Source organism: Triticum aestivum, chromosome 6B (assembly GCF_018294505.1).
Source record: "Triticum aestivum cultivar Chinese Spring chromosome 6B, IWGSC CS RefSeq v2.1, whole genome shotgun sequence".
NCBI classification, from domain to species: domain Eukaryota; kingdom Viridiplantae; phylum Streptophyta; class Magnoliopsida; order Poales; family Poaceae; genus Triticum; species Triticum aestivum.
In genome coordinates this window covers 726,697,460-726,711,494 of record NC_057810.1, presented here as the reverse complement: position 1 = coordinate 726,711,494, position 14,035 = coordinate 726,697,460, and positions in this window count along the sequence as shown.

The following is a 14,035-nucleotide window of genomic DNA, read 5'->3' as shown; positions in this document are numbered from 1 at the left end:
TCAATAACCAATAGCGGGACCTGTATGACCTTATTAGTTCATACATATTCTACGAAGATCTTTATCGGCCAAACCTTTACGACAACATACGTAGTTCCCTTTCTCTTTCGGTATGTTACTTGTCCGAGATTTGATCGTCGATATCTCCATACCTAGTTCAATCTCGTTATCGGCAAGTCTCTTTACTCGTTCCGTAATACATTATCTTGTAACTAACTCATTAGTCACTTTGCTTGCAAGCTTCTTGTGATGTTGTATTACCGAGAGGGTCCAGAGATACCTTTCCGTTATACGGAATAACAAATCTCAATCTCGATCCATGCCAACTCAACAGACACCTTCGGAGATACCTGTAGAGCATATTTATAATCACCCAAGTACGAAGTGACATTTGATACACACAAGGCATTCCTCTGGAGTCCGGGAGTTGCATGATTTCATGGTCAAAGGAACGTGCATTTGACATTAAGAAAACAGTAGCAATAAATTGAACGATCATATGTTATGCTAACGGATGGGTCTTGTCCATCACATCATTCTCCTAATGACCTAATCTCGTTATCAAACGACGACTCGTGTCTATGGTCAGGAAACCTTAACCATCTTTTGATCAATGAGCTAGTCTAGTAGAGGCTTACTAGGGACTTGGTATTTGTTTTATGTATTCCAGCATGGTGGCTGATGGTTTTTGGTGGATCAGATCGGGAGGGGTGCAGTTCGTTGGTGCTGGAACCGCGTCAGGGAGAGAGGAGGAGAACAGATCGAGGCAGGTGCTTGTCTCTTGAGATGGAGGTAAGAAAGAAGGGTTTGGGTAGTAAGTCACCTGCGAGGTAAGGTGGGCCAGGGGGCTGTCTTGGTCATGGGCCTCACACGCTGCACGCGCTCGGCCTCGCGAAGGGATGCTAGGTTATCGTGGGTGGGCCTCGCAAAGCGGGTGGCTAGTGTTCGCGGGTCACGAGAGGGAGGTGGGGTTCGATCGTTCGGACTTGTTGCTAACGACAGACTGATCGGACGTTAGTCGCGTCCTTTTAGTATTGGAACGTCATCACAAACCAAAGTTCCTGTGCAATTAAAAAAATCTTGGATAACGTTTTTCCTATGATATTCCCATTTCCCATAACAAAAAATTTATAATCTAAATTGGTGGGAATTTCAAATTTAGGAATTTTCCCATCCTCACATTTTTCAATAACAAACTCAGACATGGTAACAACTTCAAGCAAGAAAACGAGCAAACAAACAAAAGGGCAGACAGAAAAATATTTTTGTGTTCTCATAAAAAAGTTTTAGAAGTGGGGGAGATGAAAACGAAAGGCAAATGGCAAATAATGCAAATGCAAGTAGATGAGATTTTGCGCATACGTCCTTGATAGATATTGGTGATGTCTCCCTCGCTCGGAAGCTTCAAGACCAAGCCGGAGCGCCTTCGCCTTTTTGTGTCGCTGGTGTGTAGCGTCGGACTCCGCCATGGTCAGCGAATGCCACATGACCTCGCGGAGCAGCGCCTCATCCAAGTCCACGGGGACAGAGCATGCGTGTTGGCGGGAAGAGCTAGGCTCTGATGCGGCTATGTCCCACTGCCGCTCATGCTGGGCCACCTTCACCCCCGACTCCAACATGTGCATCCCCATGGGAGACGCATACACGAGAACCCAGCGCTGCCCGGGCGGTGCTAGCGCCGGAGGGGAAGGAGAGACGATCGCCCTGCTCTGGATCTGGAGCAAAGGGGGATGGGCGAGTGCGAGACGGGCGACTGTGGCCCTCATAGCGGGATGGGCGAGTGCGAGACGGGCGACTGTGGCCCGAGGAGCTGGTGGCGGACGCGGCGCAGCTTGAGCTCCCACCAGTGTCCAGCCGCGTGTGCGGGATGGCGATGCGGAGCGCGAGGTCCTCGTCGTCCGGCGCGTCTCTGTCGTAGCCGGTGTCCTCCTCCATCACTAGGATGTCCCATTCCATGGGATCGCTCGTGCTGTCGGAGTCATGGATGGACTTAGCCATGGCGGATGAGACAGAGAGATTGGGATAGAAAGTGCAGAAGACGGAGTGGAGCGGAGAGGACGAGAGGACTGAGATTGACTAGGGTTCGCCTGAGCGGGCGGGGTTCTTGAGCGGACAATGACGGGCGGCGTGGGCCAGAGCGGACCTGTTGAGCATATCCGGGCCTCCTCGTATTTGTCCCAGATATGATCCAGAAATGGAGACTGCGGTGAGTCCGAGCGTTTGAGCTGGATACGGGGACTCCGGTTGGGTAGCATTTTTTCATCCGGACAGTGACCGGGCAGCCCATTCGGGCGTTTGCGGCGCGTGGGGGGGTCGGGTTGTAGATGCTCTGAGCTAGGGAAGTAGAAAGGTACTCCCTCCGTGCGAAAATACTTGTCATCAAAATGGATAAAAAAAATGTATCTGGAAATAAAATACATCTAAATACATCTCCTTTTATTTATTTTGATGACAAGTATTTTTGGATGGAGGGAGTATGAATCATCTACAAATATCCACAGGCGCTCTCCTGCATTATATTTAGCTTGGTCCTACCGTATCTGTTATCCCTTTCTTGCTTGTGGTGTCGGGAGCTTCTGCGGGCAGCGGCCGGCGTTGGCGAGGTGGTAGAGCAGAAGGCATGGCAAGATGGTTCGCAGGGGCTTCATGGTTCTGATTCAATGTGGACTCGGTACATTCGTGCATGTGCGTGGACCAAAGTGGTAGGCCGGCAATGGGGGAGTGGAGGAAGAGGACTTCTTAGCTTTCCTTGGCTCGGATTTAGCGTGCAGCCATGAAGAAAAGAAAACTGAACTAGATTAATGGGCTTGTGGTACTGTAGAAACCATTGCTCTGCTGCCGCAGATCGAAAGCCAAGCCAGCGGTAGGATTAGTTCACTTACTACTATCTCATTTCCGGTTTATATGGCTCAATTCAAAAATCTCACTAAGCAAGATAGATGATGAGCGGTGGAATAATTTTCATGGTTTGTAAAAGCACTCAATTAATATGCTCGTTTTCCTCAAAGAGTTTATACCCATCCATACTCATTTATCACCTTTTTTATTGAGAAAACTCCGAAAAACTACCAAAATTGTCAAACATCAAAACAACTTGGCATGACCTCAAATTCGTCATACAAGGCATTGAAAAAAAATTGGGTCATTTAAACGATGTCGAAAAATAATGTGCTCTCAGACGAAGCCTTCTGACCTACCAGAACACCCTACGTGAACATGGTGTTTTTTCTACACAAATACAAAAAAATATTCAGGGAAGTTAAAAAATGGTTCCGAAACTTTGTCCATATTTTCTGTTTTATTAAATCCAAATTTGTTAGTGCTTTTTTAATTAAAAAATCATGTTCAAAATTGTGTATGTTATTTTAAAAACGTCCTTGTTTTGATATCTAGGCAATTTTCAAAGACGCGGACATTTTAAAAAAAAAATCTGCACATTATTTTAAAATGAAAATATTTGTATTTATAAATAATTTTAAAAAGGTGAACTTTTTTGAAATTTTGGACAAATCTTTATAAGGGCGAGCATTTTTTAAAAAAAGAAAAGAGAAACGAGAAAGTAAGACAAAAATGAAAAAGAAAAAATTAATAAATAAAGAAAAAGAAATAGTGGGAAAAAGACATGTTTGCTACAGTAACCGGTCGTTGAGGGATAGTTCTAGTTGTCTGCGTTTTTGTAGTTAGACATTGAAGCTTCTCGGTCATCTGCCTAGCGACGAGCAGTCAGTAGTGTGTGTTACATGGTTCGACCCCTCGCACTGTTATTTGCTTTTTGATAAGTTTTTCACTTTTTCCGTGTGCAGCAATAGGCTGACCTAGTCTGACGGCCTCTTGTGTGTGGCAGCGGCAATATGACTCTACTCTCCGAACGTCGAACCCTATTTGCCGCCTGTGAACATCAAACTGTCGTGGCTTCGCTGAAGCGATATGAGCAACCCTGGCAATACGGGATGACCCACTTCGATCGAGCAACAGGTTTTGAAACCTTTTAAATGTTCCCTGAGTTTTATTACTGTTTTGTTTTCTTTTATAGTCTTTTTCCGGTTTTCTTCATTTGTCTTTTCTACTTATTTCTTCTTTTTCCTTTGTTTACCTTATTCTATTTTTTGTTTCCTTTTTGGTTTCCATAAATTCAAAAATTTCAAAAATATTTAAAATTCCAAATTTTGTTCACATGTTCAAAAATTGTTCATGTTTTTCAAATCTATTCATGTTTCAAAAAAGGTTTGTAATTTCAAATTCAATGAAAGTTCAATTTTTTTTTATTTTCCAAAAGATGTTCGTGTTAAAACAAAGTTCACCATATTCAAGAAAAATGTTCACCATGCATTGGAAAAAATGTTCACCATGTATAAGAACAGTTCATCGTGTATAGAAATTTTGCTCAGCGTGCAATTATTCTTTGATTTTAAATGAATAACCGTATTGCAATAAACATGATCAAATCATATTCATGCTCAACGCAAACACCAAATAACATTTATTTAGGTTCAACACTAATCCTGAAAGTATAGGGAGTGTGCGATGATGATCATATCAATCTTGGAACCACTTCCAACACACATCATCACTTCACCCTCAACTAGTTTCTGTTTATTCTGTAACTCCTGTTTCGAGTTACTAATCTTAGCAACAGAACAAGTATCAAATACTCAGGGGTTACTATAAACACTAGTAAGGTACACATCAATAACATGTATATCAAATATACCCTTGTTCACTTTGCCATCCTTCTTATCCACCAAATATTCAAGGCATTTCCGCTTCTAGTGACCATTTCCTTTGTAGTATAATCACTCAGTTTCAGGCTTTGGTCCAGCTATGGGCTTTTTCGCGGGAGTGGCAACTTGCTTGCCATTCTGCTTGAAGTTCCTTTTCTTTCTCTTTGCCCTTTTTTTTGAAACTAGTGGTCTTGTCAATCATCAACACTTGATGCTCTTTCTTGATTTCTACCTTCGTCGATTTCAGCATCACGAAGAGCTTGGGAATTGTTTTCGTCATCCCTTGCATTATAGTTCATCACGAAGTTCTACTAACTTGGTGGTGGTGACTAGAGAATTCTGTCAATCACTATCTTATCTGGAAGATTAACTCCCACTTGATTCAAGTGATTGAAGTACCCAGACAATCTGAGCATATGCTTACTAGTTGAGTGATTCTCCTTCATCTTTTAGCGATAGAACTTGTTGGAGACTTCATATCTCTCAACTCGGGTATTTGCTTGAAATATTAACTTCAATTCCTGGAACATCTCATATGGTCCATGACGTTCAAAACGTTTTTGAAGTCCCGATTCTAAGCCATAAAGCATGGTGCACAAAACTATCAAGTAGTCATCATATTGAGCTAGCCAAACGTTCATAACGTCTGCATCTGCTCCTGCAATAGGTCTGTCACCTAGTGGTGCATTAAGGACATAATTCTTCTGTGCAGCAATGAGGATAAACCTCAGATCACGGATCCAATCCGCGTCATTGCTACTAACATTTTTCAACACAATTTTCTCTAGGAACATATCAAAATAAACATATGAAAGCAACAACGCAAGCTATTGATCTACAACATAATTTGCAAAATACTACAAGGACTAAGTTCATGATAAATTTAAGTTCAATTAATCATATTACTTAAGAACTCCCACTTAGATAGACATCCCTCTAATCCTCTAAGTGATTACGTGATCCATATCAACTACACCATGTCCGATCGTCACGTGAGATGGAGTAGTTTCAATGGTGAACATCACTATGTTGATCATATCTACTATATGATTCACGTTCGACCTTTCGGTCTCCGTGTTCCGAGGCCATATCTGTATATGCTAGGCTCGTCAAGTATGACCTGAGTATTCCGCGTGTGCAACTGTTTTGCACCCGTTGTATTTGAACATAGAGCCTATCACACCTGATCATCACGTGGTGTCTCAGCACGAAGAACTTTCGCAACGGTGCATACTCAGGAAGAACACTTCTTGATTATTAGTGAGAGATCATCTTAAAATGCTACCGTCAATCAAAGCAAGATAAGATGCATAAAGGATAAACATCACATGCAATCAATATAAGTGATATGATATGGCCATCATCATCTTGTGCTTGTGATCTCCATCTTCGAAGCATCATCGTGATCACCATCGTCACCGCGCGACACCTTGATCTCCATCGTAGCATCGTTGTCGTTACGCCATCTATTGCTTCTACGACTATCGCTACCGCTTAGAGATAAAGTAAAGCAATTACAGGGTGTTTGCATTTCATACAATAAAGCGACAACCATATGGCTCCTGCCAGTTGCCGATAACTTCGGTTACAAAACATGATCATCTCATACAATAAAATATAGCATCACGTCTTGACCATATCACATCACAACATGCCCTGCAAAAACAAGTTAGACGTCCTCTACTTTGTTGTTGCAAATTTTACGTGGCTGCTACGGGCTTTAGCAAGAACCGTTCTTACCTACGCATAAAAACCACAACGATAGTTCGTCAAGTTGGTGCTGTTTTAACCTTCGCAAGGACCGGGCGTAGCCACACTCGATTTAGCTAAAGTGAGAGAGACAGCCACCCGCCAGCCATCTTTAAGCACGAGTGCTCGCAACGGTGAAACCAGTCTCGCGTAAGCGTACGCGTAATGTCGGTCCGGGCCGCTTCATCTCACAATACCGCCGAACCAAAATATGACATGCTGGTAAGCAGTATGACTTGTATCGCCCACAATTCACTTGTGTTCTACTCGTGCATATAACATCAACGCATAAAACCTAGGCTCTGACACCACTGTTGGGGAACGTAGTAATTTCAAAAAAAAATCCTATGCACACGCAAGATCATGGTGATGGCATAGCAACGAGAGGGGAGAGTATTGTCCACGTACCCTCGTAGACCGTAAGCGGAAGCGTTATGACAACGCGGTTGATGTAGTCGTACGTCTTCACGATCCGACCGATCCAAGTACCGAACGTATGGCACCTCCGAGTTCAGCACACGTTCAGCTTGATGACGATCCCCGGACTCCGATCCAGCAAAGTGTCGGGGATGAGTTCCGTCAGCACGACGGCGTGGTGACGATGATGATGTTCTACCGACGCAGGGCTTCGCCTAAGCACCGCAACGATATGACCGAGGTGGAATATTGTGGAGGGGGGCACCGCACACGGCTAAGGAACGATCACGAAGATCAACTTGTGTGTCTCTGGGGTGCCCCCCTGCCCCCGTATATAAAGGAGCAAGGGGAGGAGGGCCGGCCAAGGAGGAGGAGGCGCGCCCAAGGGGGGAGTCCTACTCCCACCGGGAGTAGGACTCCACCTTTCCTAGTAGGAGTAGGAGAGAAGGAAGGGGAAGAGAGAAGGGAAGGAAGGAGGGGGTGCGGCCCCTCCCCCTAGTCCAATTCGGACTAGGCCTTGGGGGGGCGCGCGGCCTGCCCTAGGCAGCCCCTCTCTCTTTCCCGTATGGCCCAATAAGGCCCAATATTTCTCCCCGGCGAATTGCCGTAACTCTCCGGTACTCCGAAAAATACCCGAATCACTCGGAACATTTCCGAAATCCGAATATAGTCGTCCAATATATCGATCTTTACGTCTCGACCATTTCGAGACTCCTCGTCATGTCCCCGATCTCATCCGGGACTTCGAACTCCTTCGGTACATCAAAACTCATAAACTCATAATATAACTGTCATCGAAACCTTAAGCATGCGGACCCTACGAGTTCGAGAACTATGTAGACATGACCTAGAACTATTCTTGGTCAATAACCAATAGCGGAACCTGGATGCCCATATTGGCTCCTACATATTCTACGAAGATCTTTATCGGTCAAACCGCATAACAACATACTTTGTTCCCTTTGTCATCGGTATGTTACTTGCCCTAGATTCGATCGTCGGTATCTAATACCTAGTTCAATCTCGTTACCGGCAAGTCTCTTTACTCGTTACGTAATGCATCATTCTGTAACTAACTCATTAGCTACATTGCTTGCAAGGCTTATAGTGATGTGCATTACCGAGAGGGCCCAGAGATACCTCTCCGTCAATCGGAGTGACAAATCCTAATCTCGAAATACGCCAACCCAAATGTACCTTCGGAGACACCTGTAGTACTCATTTATAATCACCCAGTTATGTTGTGACGTTTGGTAGCACCCAAAGTGTTCCTCTGATAAACGGGAGTTGCATAATCTCATAGTCATAGGAACATGTATAAGTCATGAAGAAAACAATAGCAACATACTAAACGATCAAGTGCTAAGCTAACGGAATGGGTCAAGTCAATCACATCAAACTCCCAATGATGTGATCCCGTTAATCAAATGACAACTCTTTTGTCCATGACTAGGAAACATAACCATCTTTGATAAAACGAGCTAGTCAAATAGAGGCATACTAGTGACACTATGTTTGTCTATGTATTCACACATGTATTATGTTTCCGGTTAATACAATTCTAGCATGAATAATAAACATTTATCATGAAATAAGGAAATAAATAATAACTTTATTATTGCCTCTAGGGCATATTTCCTTCAGTCTATATTGCTCTTTATACGGCTTGTGATGGGGGTGTATCGATGCGGGGCTCGTCCTAGTAAATACTTTCTCCATCCCATAATACTATTATTGTTTTGCGGGTGTCGTAGTACTCCCTCCGTTTTTATTTAGTCCGCATATTAGCTTTGGTGAAAGTCAAGTTTTGCAAACTTTGACCAAGTTTATAGACAAAAGTATTAACATACACAATAACATACCAATACAATTAGATTTATTATTGAATGTACTCTCACATCGTATGAATTTGTTATGGTAAATATTTATATTCTTTTCTAAAAATTTGGTCAAACTTTACAAAGTTTGACTTCAGTCAACTCTAATATGCGGAGTAAATAAAAACAGAGGGAGTACTAAACACCAGCTAATCAAACCTTTGCATGCTTCATCTTCCACCTATTCATCAACAGTTCCAATGCAAGACCAAGCACGTGCTTTGGGCAGCGTGACGGAGGTCTCAAAGTTGAGCGACACGCCTTTCTAGTTTGACCTGAGCACCTCCGACATATTTTTGGGTAGTGCCTTCTTGCACAGCCCAACATTCACGGGAGTAAAATGCATCGGTAGTCATTGGATTTGTATCGATAGCTCATTTTAGTTACTTTATTTTAAAATATGGTTAATACGGTCACTAAATACAACTGTTGATGATTATACGGTCACTGCCTCACCGTAGAGCTTTGTATTTTGGGTAGTTGACCAGTCAAACAGTCCTAGTCACACCTCGTCCGCTGCAGGTCCCACATGTTAGTGGGTTAAAGAAATAAATTGAAGAAACTGACAGTGGGACCCTGAGAGCAGAGAAAGAAGGTGAACTAAAGGGCTACCACTTGGACTCTATAGTCGGTGAACTCAGCAAAATACGAGGCTATACGATGAGACAGTGACTATATAATCACCAACAATCATATTTAGTGACCATATTGACTGTCTTTGTAAGTACAGTGACCAGTGAGCTATCGACATAAGTTCGATGACTAGCAATGCATTATACTCTAATAATGGTGTTGAAGTTGTCCAGGTTCCTTAGCGGTTTCCACCATAGCATTGTTGTTCCCCATTGAGACATGCTAATTACATGCATTGTTGTTGTTTGATAGCGGTGTATGTGCTAAGCCATGCTAAGCTGAGACTTTGTTGGATAGACTGCATTGTTAAGACATGCTGAACAATTTTGAATTCCAAATAATTTTTTTGAATGGTGAACAAAATTTAAAAAAACAAATTAAACTCATTTTAGAAATCTGATATTTTTTGAATTTTTTAACACATTCCAAAATTCTCAAAATTGAAAGAAAATTTGAACTTATGAACATTTTTTAGGAATTAAACAATTTCTGAATTTCTTTTGAAATTTCGAACACATTTTAAACTTCTAAACAGTTTTGAAAATATAAACAAAATATTAAATTCTAAACATTTTTTTGAAAATTTAAACATATTTCGAAATTCTGGTTTTTATCATTTATACAAATTTTGAAATTCTAAACATTTTTTAAGAATTTAAACAAAAATTTTAAATTCTGAATATTTTTTATTTATACAAAATTTGAAATTCTAAACATTTTTTAGAATTTAAACAAAAATTGAATTCCTAGTAATTTTTTAATAATTTAAACAAAATTCGAAAGTATGAACATTGTTTGACAAATTATACAAAATTTAAAAGTCAAAACATTTTTTAAAATTTTAAGCAAAAAATTGAACATATTTTGAGGGTCAGGGTGAGCATGGGTGCCTTAATGCACCCTATCTAGGCATGATCAACTTGGCATGACCGAGAGAGAGGACTTTTTTACATGACATGGGCATGGTCAGGATGAGCCCATTCACCCTGCCAAACAGACGAAAATGAGTTTTGTAGGGAACTTTTGAGTTTATGCCCCCTAGCAAACACACCCTTGAGAGCCAGTAATTCCACGGGCCTAGACGTTGTACGACGACAATGGAACCAAGCCATTCCGAGCTTGGGTGTGCTGACAGTGGGCTTGAACCGTTACTACTTGACACCTGAGATCCTTAGTAACTGGCCTGTAGACCAGCCCCCGGAAGTTCGACCAGTTGCCGAGAGGCCTCATCAGGCATCACATTTCGTCGAGGAGATCCCACGGGTGCTCAGCCAGCGGGTGAAGATACCACGGGCTGGTGGAAGAGACATAAGAATAGTGGTTTGAAATGGTAGAAATGATGTCTGCCAAAATGCTCAAGCACAATCATCAATGGAGGGCAGGCCATGCCCAAGATTGGTAAAAGTTCAAAAATGACTTATTATCCAAAGAAAGAACATCTAGTAAGACCAAATAATAGAATGAGCTTCATGCAGATAATTTGGTGTGTGATGAAACAATCAGGACATATGATCAGAAATGGGTATGTGCAAGGGCACAAACAACGTTGGAGCCCAGGAGCTGGTACAAAGCCAAGCTTTCTCTTTGTAGTACTACTTACTTTGTACAGGAAACCACATATAGAGTGCCAAAACTATATATTTTAGTCACAAGAACAGTACAGTACGCCTATGATATGAACTTCGCAAAAACGGAGAACCAAAAACAAGGCACAAGCGTCTGTACTTTTTGCTTATACCCTCTCTTCAACCCTTTGATCAGGTTTCAGGATTTCCTCTTCGCATTTTGGTTTTCGACTCTCTTCACCCTTCAGATCTAGACCAATGTTTCTCTGCACCTTTTTTATCTTGTATACAAGTATGCCTGCATAGAAAATATTTAAATTACGGCCATAAAATTGTGATCCCACACTTGACAGAAAGTATGAACTACAATAGCTATCACTATAGCTTTTGATCCACACACCAGAAAAAACAACCTTCCTTCTCAAATTACTAGTCGAACAAATGGATAAAAAGGGAATGTATCTAGAACTAAAATACGTCTAGATATATCCATTTTTCCGATAAGTATTTTCGGACGGAGGGGTGTATTACATTGAGAACAACCCTACTTCCTCAAAGATCTATCAAGTACGTACTAGAAACAATGACATGATGCACAGTATTTACCAAAAGCAGTTCAACCAAACTCCCAATGTTAAATAACTGAACAATTCAATCCAGATTTCAACCAAAGTAAGAGCATACAATTCATCTCACCAAGACGCCAACTACAAGTGTCAATAAAAAAATACATATTCAAGTTATATTATATGATTGTACCAACCCAGCCACATGAATGCCATGCAATTATGAACCTACTGGATGAATCTAATCTTTCACATGTGAAACACATCCCAATCAATAATATTTTCCGATATGATGGATGAGCACAAACGCCTGCAATTTTAGCATTGCTAGAGCTTTCAACCAATTCTTATACACTAACTAACTTCTCTAAACAATGAAAAGATAGAACAGTTGGATCTTCCAATGTATTTTTATCAACAATGAAGGGAAAGTCTAAGTTCGACTTGTGCATGTAGGTCGCACCGTGCGGTGGCTCGCACACACGTTATATCTAATTAGGACGGACACGATCAACTAGTTTTACTAAGCTGGGAATATATTCTCTGCGCCAGTGCTAACGCTACATCATGCTACAAACTATGATCGTGCGACATAATTTTTGCATTGGATTGCACAACATTTATATATCTACGCTACAACGCACTATAGGCTAGGATACACTATGCGCTAAGAGTTATGCTACTGTAGGTTAAATTTTTTTCGAAAAGGACTGTAGGTACATGCATGCAGGTGTGTGTGTCGCTCTTTTTTTGCAACAACCCTTTCTTAAAATCTATTATTTCAGGATAATCTAGGATTAAAAAAATTTAAACCTCACAACTGAGTACTGCTCCTTTTCTTTTTCCATTTGACTTTTTTGTGATGCCTTGCATGCTCCTATATTTAGATGTACTTTTTGCAACAACTAAATGTTATCTGATAACCAAGGGTTTTCAAACTGGCAGCTGACTTATAAGTCAACACGCAAACAACTTAAACACCCAAAAAGTACTAAATTTGCAAGGAAACCTTAAGATTGATAATTAAAAGCAGCTCAAACATGCTTTGTATGCTAGCATAAGCACTATAAATTCTTAGCTCGAACATCAAAAGGAAGATTAAAAACATGTTCTTCACTATCAGACGTAATTATGAGGAGAAGAACTCTATTCATTAGGAGAAACATCCGGTTGTGCTTTACTTACTTCCTATTTCTTCAATGGATTTGGATTACTGTCGAATAGCTTCGGGCAATGAGGACAGACTCCTCCATCATCTATTATGGCTTGAATCTTCTCGTTAATACGGTCGACACACTTTGGCAGGTTATTCTCCATCTCTTACATCTCCTTTCCCCATTCACCATTGAACTTCTTCTATAGGTAGCTGAAAAATAAAAACATTTGTCATCGAAATGAAAAAAAATCTAAGCAAACAAGAATGTTACATAAGAATGGTTGAAGCAACTCCATATCATAACATCATGCTGAATCATAACATAGACAATAATGGTGGCTGACGAGCCATTGTTTCACCTGCAGCAGTAAAGCAATAAAACGCCTGACGGAACATGGAAAGGGGTCGGATTTGTTAATTACAATTCAGATCCTCGGCTTTGGTTGGTCTTAAAATAAACTTCTTTTTTATATTAAACTTTTGTACTTATTTAAATAGTTGTATAATAGTATAGTTTTAATTAACAGAAATTTCTATTACTTAGCCAATATAGTTACCAAACTAATACTGTTGCTAAATATCACATATAACTCTCTTTGTTTGTCAAGCCATTTTAATGTATATCACTTAATTTTTGCTTCTCCCACATTTAATTGTATGATATAACAAAATTTGTCTTCAAATTAATTTTAAATATTTTTAATTATATAGTGTAATATGTACTTGAGTGTAAGTGTGTGTTTTCATATATATTAATATCATTATATATCAGCAATGCAAAAATATCATTAAATATCATAATGCAGATTTGTAAAGCGTATAATTCACAAAAATATTAATAGTGTTCTCTAGTGTATTATTAGGCAAGTTCATTTAAAATTCTAGGGTATGCCAAATGTGTCTTGCAATTGAGTTCATTATTAAAAATCAAAAACATGTGCATGATTTGTATTTTCATTTCAAATAACTCATGTAAACAATTAGGGCCGTCTTAGATTTATTATTCCCAGTGTTCGTAAGTTTTCCCATTTGACCACCATTCATTCTCATGTGTGTGGAGGTGGGTTGTACTATATGTATTTGATTTGAGGATTGGTAAAGTTTTGTGGAACTTCGACGGAAGATGTTGTCATATATGTTTTAAAAAAGTCCATTTTACTACCTTGAAAAAAAATTGGTGGTCCGCATAACCCCCGATCTTTATTTCTACTCCCTTCACTCCATAAACAATCCCGTACCGGACAAAATTGGTCTCTGGATGGCTTGGCACGACCGGATGCTGATGTGGCAATAGTCAATGGTGGTTTTGACCCGCTGGTGGACCTGCATGTGGTTTTGACCTCGCCTACCT